The sequence below is a fragment of the Trichosurus vulpecula genome, chromosome 5 (assembly GCF_011100635.1).
Source record: "Trichosurus vulpecula isolate mTriVul1 chromosome 5, mTriVul1.pri, whole genome shotgun sequence".
NCBI classification, from domain to species: domain Eukaryota; kingdom Metazoa; phylum Chordata; class Mammalia; order Diprotodontia; family Phalangeridae; genus Trichosurus; species Trichosurus vulpecula.
The window spans coordinates 176,403,837-176,412,241 of record NC_050577.1 but is presented as its reverse complement, the minus strand read 5'-3'; the positions used below and the strand labels follow the sequence as shown (position 1 = coordinate 176,412,241).

The 8,405-nt window shown below is 41.3% G+C and overlaps 1 pseudogene; it reads left to right on the top strand.

Annotated features, from left to right (window-relative positions):
- The first annotated feature begins 2,324 nt into the window (after window positions 1–2,324).
- Window positions 2,325–2,982, top strand: LOC118849607 (annotated as a pseudogene).
- The last annotated feature ends 5,423 nt before the right edge of the window (window positions 2,983–8,405 follow it).

Sequence of the window (8,405 nt, the reverse complement as noted above, 5' to 3'; positions counted from 1 at the left end):
GGGCTCTATAAATATTAATTGTTGTTTATAATATTAGGGAGGAAGATTGCAAGAGGGCCAAATGTGATTTCTGTTGCACCAGAATGTTGAGATTAAGCGGGTGCTTTTGCCTCTGGAAGTGTTCGTGTTTTGCGTGATGTGGACACACTTGGGAAAAGTCTTGTGTCTGGGCAGCAAGTTCCTTGTCTGGGTCTCAGACAAAGATGATAGCGAAGGGTTGGGCAATGATGACTGTGTTTCCAGGTCAGAGGCAGCTTAGCTGCTCTAGGCCCAATGCATAAGCCCTTCCCTATTCTTTTGGGTTTGTCTCAGTCAGAGGCCGCAGGACTTTCGCAGTCAGCACTTTGGGGTGAGTAGCTATTTGGGGGCACTGTTGGCAAAGTAGATAGAGACTTGGGAGTCAGGAGACCTGAGTTTGAATTCTGCTTCAGATACTTCTTAGTTGTTTAGTAGATAAGAGACTTCCATAGGTCCCTGCCCTCCTAGCACAGAGTGAATGTAAATACTAAATACTAGATAGTAACTGTTTCGCTTTTGGGCAGGAACCCTGAGGGTCTTCGCTTCCAGCTTGATTTTTTTTTTTGAGTTTTTGATTAAAGGGGCCATCCCTTGATTAACTTCTTAAAGAGGCCTATTTGCTCTAAGTGAGTACATGAAAAGATCATGATTGGATAAGAGAATTTCGGAGTCCTTGGTGAGTTCTCAGTATCGCTCTCCACCCCAACTCCTCCACCCCTTTTTATAAGAGATTTCAATGTATATGATGATGTCACTGAAACAGTGTAGCCTCTTCCTTTCTAAATCTACTCAACTCCCATGGCCTTACTTCTATTCTCCATTTTATTTATGCAGTAGGATGGTTACACCCTTGATTGTCATATCACTTGTAAGGGTTCTACTTCCATCACCAAGGACTCTGAAATTCTTTTATCCAATCATGATCTTTTATCATCCCATCTCTTACTTATACCCATCCTTCATTCTTATTGAGACTCCCAATCGTTATACCCCCTTAAAACTTTCTCAGGCTCACATCCCTGCACTGGTTTACGCTTTCTATCCGTCTCAACCTCGACCCCTTAGGGAACCAGTTTCAATTCTCTCCTATCTTCCATTCTCAAGTCCCTTGGGTACCTTCCTTAATTTTCCTTTTGTGTCTTATTTCTCTCATTACTATATAAGTTCCTGGAGCTCAAGGACTATCGAATTCTTGTCATTGTGTTTCCAGCACCTAGCAAGATGCCTGGCACACAGAAAATGCTTATTGATTGATAGAAGAAAGCACAGGGCCAGATTTCTTCTTTTAGTCTCTGTTTTTTGGGTGAAAAGTTTAAAAGGCTCCTACTATAAGCTAACAGTAATGAATAGTACTTGGCTCAGGGATCTCTGCACAATGAGCCAAGCATATTCTTTCCCCATTCTCTTATTATATTTTATGTACCAACTCTTTCCAAGGGATTTTGTGATGGAATATTATTAGTTTCTGTCCATAAATATTATGGATAAAAAATGAGGAAATTGTGAAGGTAATAACCTGCTTTTCTTCTCTTTCAGAGGGAAGGGCATGGGATGTATTTATTTTTTATTTGTCTGTGTCTAGCAAAGTGCCTTGCATAGATGCTCAATAAATGTTAATTGAACTGAATTGATTTAGGTGTATAATCCATGGATAAGAACCCAAGCTCCGAACTCGTATGGGTTTGCTCTTTGGGTCCATCACAATAATAATGCAAATAATGGCTTTAGGAAGGGCGTTGATAAAAAAGAGATTGTCCAGAAGGAAATAACCAGGTTGGTGAAGAGCCTTAAGATTGTGCCATGTGAAAGTTTGTTGAAGGAACTGAAAATGTTTAGCTTGGAGAAGAAGAGACAGGATTTCATTGCTGTTTTAATGGTATAGTGGGTAGAGTGCCAGGCCTGGAGTCAGGAAGACTCATTTTTGTGAGTTCAAATCCAGCATCAGATGCTTACTAGCTGTGTGACCCTGGGCAAGTCACTTAACCCTGTTTGCCTCAGTTTCCCCATCTACAAAATGAGCTGGAGAAGGGAATGGCAAAGTATTCCAACATCTTTGCCAAGAAAACCACAAATGGGGTCATGAAGAGTTGGACACAACTGAAATGACTAAACACCAACAAAGGCCTGGCACCACCTAAATTGGGCCTGTTTTTAGCTCTTTCCTAGATTTATTCAGTTTCCTTGTAAGCATCAAGCTAACAAGGTATGGGAAACAAGTTTATTTAAATGCATGTAAAGGGCCCCTTCAGGTTTGTCTTGCAGCTCTGGATCTAGCCTCAGTGTCTGCTTGTGAAAAGGAGGAGGATATGGCGCTGTTTGAGAAGATGCCCACCAATGTGGGGAAGCTGCTCAGGGGCATCAATAGGTACAATTCTGAGAACCTGGGCACCCTGGAGCACTACATGGAGACCCAGGCCAAGGAGAATGCCTGTGACCTGGAAGCCAACTTGGCGGTGCTCAAGCCATACCAGTTCAACCAGGCCTTCTTCCAGACCACAGTGACAGCCTAGATTGTGCTGAAGGCCCTCCCCAGTCTCCCCCACACAGACTTCACTCTGTGCAAGTGCATGATTGACCAAACTTGTCCAGAAGAGCAGCACGTCAGGCACATCCTAGACTTGGGAGACGTGCTGGAGACCTGTCATTTCCAATGTTTCTGGCATGCCCTAGATGAGAACATGGATCTCCTTCTCCTTGATGGCATCACAGGCTTTGAAGACTCCATTTGAAAATTTATCTGCCGCGTTGTGGGCACTGCATATCAACATATTGACCACTGCTGCTGGCTGAGATATTGGGAGATCTGTCAGACAACCAGCTGAAAGTATGGATGAGCAAATATGGCTAGAACTCCAATGAGCAGGACAGGTCTTCATTTGCAGCCAAGAAGAAAGTATCAAGCCAAACAACATTGTGGAAAAGATTGATTTTGAGAGTGTTTCCAGCATCATGGCCTCCTCTTAGTAACTCCTTCTGCCGAATGTCTCCTTTTTTCTGCATTGAAATTTCCCCTTACGTACAGCCAGCTTCCTAAATAAAAGCCCTTTACTTGGTGAAAAAAAAAATGCATGTAAAGAACAGAGAAGAAATGAATATCTTACCCTCTTTAGTGAAGAAATTGTTAAATTTGATGCCACGAGTGAAATTTCCCTTCTTCTTCCTCCATAGGGTTCAGTCAGTCTCCACAAAGAAAAAAAAAACAAAAAACCAAACCAAACTCCCAAACCTCCCCAGATCCCAAATAAAACAAGATCTTACAGTGCAAGTAAGTGAGGTTCTAGTAGTATGGATAAAGTTGAAAACCTCACAGAAGAGTAGCATCAGCATCTCTTCACTCATCTATTTCCATCTGTGATCATGGCTCACAGCACTGCTATGTAGTCATGGGGAACTCCCTTCACCTGGTTATCACTGTCTACATCTGCTGCCTCTGTTTGCTGCTACTGGCTCACACTCCTCATGGCTGTGGTACCCTGGAAGCCCTGCTCATCTTCCCTATGGCTCCTCTTCCCTGCAATCCCTTCTCTCCTTTTTCTTTGCACATTTATCTCAGGCTTATGACTTTCTGGACAAGCTTCTTGGCTTTTTGACCACGACATCAGGGAAATGATAATATGACTTGCATTTGACTTTGATTTGAGTGAGGGAGGGCTGTGTAAGGTCACCAGCCTCATTTTCTCCTCCAGAGCCATCTGGATCCAGTGACCAGATATTCATCAGGATGATTAGAGATGGTCCAGGATGCAATGGGAGACCCTGGCCCTTTTAGTCTAAGACCTTTTCAGGTACTCACTTAGAATGAGGTAATGCCCATTCAATGAATAAGCCTCTTTAAGATGTGAATCAAGGCATGGCCCCTTTAATTAGAAAAAGAAAAAAAAAATTAAGCTGGGAGAAGACCCTCAGAGTTGCTGTTCCAAAGAGAAAGTTACCATTGACATTCACTCTAAGTCAAGAAGGCCCAAAATACAGCCATTAAGTGGAGCTTGGGCAGGGACCTATTGTGGTCCAATCTGGAGCTGCAGAGTGAACTGGGTTTAAGGTTAGGAAGGAAGGAAGGAAGGAAGGAAGGAAGGAAGGAAGAGAATCTAGCCAATAAACCCCAAGTTAAGTGAGCAGCTTCTGGCCATCAAAATTTACCTTCTTTTGGAGAGGAGAAGGTTGTGTTTGTTCTTAATTTTCGAAGAGGACCATGGCATTAAGGAAATGACTTGCAGTTGACTTTGATTTGAGCGAGGGAGGGCTGAGCAAGGCCACCAGCCTCACTTTCTCCTCTACAGCCATCTGGATCCAGTGACCAGATATTCATCAGGATAACTGGAGGTGGGCCAGGATGCAAGGGGAGACCCTAGCCCTTTTAGGCTAAGGCCTTTTCACAATCTCACTTAGATGGCTGCAGTAGGAGGGAGCACTGTGCATCTCAACTCTGGGTTAGGGAATGCATTCCATCACCATAAAGGGCTAAAGTGTTGGGGGGCCAGGTTAGCACAGTTAGCTTATTGGTGGCTTCCTGATCCAGTCTGCAATTACTTTCCTGGCTTGAAATCTCTGGTACTACCACTGGACTTTTTGGTGTTTCAGAAAAACCCAGATTTCTGATCCAGCTTTGCCTGCCTTTTGGTTTGTGTTGATTTAGTTCCTAATGTGAATTCTGCCCTTTCTCTTTGCTCTGGGTGGGATTCTTCTTCTCATCTGGCCTCGTTTTGCTTGCCCTAATCATCAGTACATATTGGTCTCTTCATGGACATACTACAAGAATAGCAGTTTGACTTTAAGAAGGTGTCTTACCAATTTCACTTTCTGCTCCAATAGCATGAAGAACCATATAAAGAAGGAAGAAGCAGTGGATATGATTTATCTTGAACCAAAAAGGCTTTTTTTTCAATTGAGCTGCTTTTTTTTTTCTTTTATAAAACAATTGTCAAAAGAGACAGTTTGCTGGGGGAGAGTACAGGTAGTGCAAAAATAAAAGGAACCTACAAAAATTAGGAGATAAGTAGAAAAATAAAGAAGCAAATAGACCCATTAAATAAAAATTGGGAATAAAAGTGATAAGGAGGGAAGCAGCTTTGAGAAAGTGATGTAAAGGAAATTATGCAAAAAGACATTGTGCCTTCTAATGAGTCCGTCACAGGTCATCAGATAGTAGTTAAAGGCAGTACAATTAAGCATTGATACTTCCAAATGCAAACTGTAAGTTGGAATCTTATACCACTTTATAGTTTTAATTAAAAGGCCTATTGGGGCAGCTAGGTGGCACAGTGAGTAGAGCACTGGCCCTGGAGTCAGGAGCACCTGAGTTCAAATGTGGCCTCAGGCACTTGAAACACTTATTAGCTCTGTGACCTTGGGCAAGTCACTTAACTCCAATTGCCCTGCCTTTCCCTCTCCAAAAAAAGAGGCCTATTATGAAAGACTTTTTCTGAAATCAATAAATTAATTTCTAGACAGCAACTTAAAAAAAAGCCACTGGGATACCTGTGATTTACATTAAAACACTTACGAGACATCTGGTTTTTTTTTTTTTTACCAGTCAAGTTATGTTAGGTTTTTTTTTTTGTTCTTATTGACAAGAGAGCTGTGAGTATATTCTTGACTCTTTAATAATTAGACCAATGAATATCCAAGGAACTAGGTGTAGTTATCAATACTTTGCTATTAATGGTAATGTATCAATGGTGTTTCATAAGGATCATGATGTTCTACAGCCTGTTCTATTTCTTGATGAGATATCTTTAGTGGTGAGAATTCACTCATTCCAACGTGGAATTGATACTAAGTTAGTTGGGATTTCTAATACTTGAGTGGACAAAGGACTGCAGAGAAGAGAATTACCACTTGTCTGATTCTATAGCTTACAGGACCGGTCATCACATGGAGAAAAAAGGAATTACAGGAAGTCTGGACCTCAGACTTTTGGTATTCAGGCAGAGGTCCAGTGGACTGAGAATTTCAGCTTTATTCATTCATTTATTTATTTATAGCACAAGAACATGGACTAGCCCAAGATAGAAGCTCTTATGGCTATTTTATTTTTATTTTTTGGTCCTGGCAGTCCCATCACTAGTAGGGACCTCTCTTCTAGCTGGAGCTAGTTCATTGCTGCCATACCCAAATGCTGTATTGCTCCAGCAAAAGAACTGATGCCAGCATGCTGCCTTGGTATTCCCCTCTGCCCTTCACCTTGACATCCCTCTCCCATCCTGACTCATCACTCTTCCTGTCACCCACTTCTCTTTTGATTCATTACCAAAGCTCTGCTGCTCCCATTAGGATAAGGAGAGATTAAGTGATTTCTTCCAGCTTTACTAAACCCTGCCAACTTCTGATAAAGATTTTGTTTCCAATCACTGTTGGGTGGCTCTCTCCTTTTCTCAACATCACTCTGCTCTTAAAATGAGGGTGGGTGTATCTTCTACCTCTAGGGGATATTTTTAGAATTCAGGACCTTTCCAAATTTCTAACCCTAAGGCTCACTGTCTTTTAGTCTTTCTTTTAAATGATCATGGAGAAATAATCTGCCCTAGTAGATGCAAGCTCTCTTTCTGAGACACTTAGATCCTAGAACCACTTTTTAAAATTTGAGAAGTGGATTTGTCAATATTCATAAGCCATCTTGTGTAAATCCAGTGGTACGACTGGATTTCAAGTCCTATGGGAAATAGAATTCTAATTTATTTGTAGTAGTCTAGACAAGGAAGCAAGATTAAAAAAAAATCACTCTTTTGTTTTAGTTAAGCACCAGGAAATTAGACCACATTATCCTTATGAAAAGAACAAAGGTTGAGTGTCAACTGTTTTTTCCATTATTTCTATTCTAATCTTTATTAGTAATTAATGTGTAATTCAATCTCATATGCTTCTTAATGAGTCAGTTCACAGAAGTTTCAGAGTTGGAAGGGACTTCAGAGGCTATTTCGTTCAAACTACATCTGAACAAGAATCTATTCTATAATATCTAACATAACTGGAATAGTGAGAGGGAGTCTAATTCCCTTAAGAGAAGTTTTTCTTTGTTTTTTACCTTATTTAAAAACTGCCTCTCAGCAACACCTTTCTATTACTCCTAATTCTGCCTTCCCAGGACAGACAGAACGGTTCTTCCACCTCATGTTGTTGTTTCTGTCATGTCTTATTTTTCTTGACTCCATTTAGGGTTTTTTTTTGGCAAAGATACTGGAGTGGTTCGCAATTTCCTTCTCCGGTTCATTTTTACAGATGAGGAAACTGAGGTAGACAGGGTCAAGTGACTTGCCTGGGGGTCACACAGCTAGGAAGTGCCTGAGGCCAGATTTGAACTTAGATCTTGCTGACTCCAGGCCAAGCACTCTATCCACTGTGCCACCCAGCTGCCCCCTTCCATGTCATAATCCTTCAAATACTTGAAAACAGCTCCCATGCCTTCCCCAAAGTCTTTGCTTCTTCAGGCTAACCATCTCCAGATCCTTCAATCAATTTTCAGTTGACATGACTGAAAGCCCTAGATCATTCTACATGTCACTGATTCCTTTATTTGCCTTTCCAAGGAGAACATGTGAGTCATCTTTTCCTTCTTTCTTTTGGTTTTATTTATTGCAAGAATGCCAAGATTGATTAGATTCAGTTCCTTTGCTAGTAATGTTGGCTTTTTGGTCATTGGACAGGGACCTCACATTTAGATTAACAACCACAAAGCCATGTTTTTAGATGGTCTGCAAAGTCATGCCTGTAGATGGTGATTTTTAGTACCCTCAGCACCCCCCTTCTACCATTCTACCGTATTCTATATAGAAACAGAAGAAAGGAAAGAATCATTTTGTATTTTTCTTTGTTTCCATGGAGCATGGCAGCCAAAACGCCTAAAAGAATTTTGGGTATTAATTCTGCATTAATAGAAATGCATCCTCCAGAATGAGGGAAGTGATAGTCCTGATATACTCTAACCTGGTCAGACCCTGTCTAGAGTCACTATGATGAGGTATAGATGCTGTATCTGAGGAGGGAAATTGACGAGCTACATAAAGTACATTTTTTCAGTCATTTTTCAGTCGTGTTCAACTCTTCGTGACACCATTTGGGGTTTTCCAAAGATACTGGAGTGCTTTGCTAGTTCCTTCTTCAGCTTATTTTGTAGATGAAGAAATAGAGGCAAACAGGGTAAAGTGACATAGCCCAGGGTCACGTGATTACTAACTGTCTGAGGCAAGATTTGAACTCAGGAAGAAGAGTCTTCCTTATTCCAGGCCTGGCACTCTATCCACCGTGCTACTCAGCTGTCCCAATAAAGCACCTTAAGAGGAATCTAGCCAAAATGATGAAAGGATTTAAATCTATCCTATGGGGTGAACAGTTGAAGGAACTAGGCATTTTGAACTAGGAGAAGAGATTTCAGGGATGTATTATAGTAC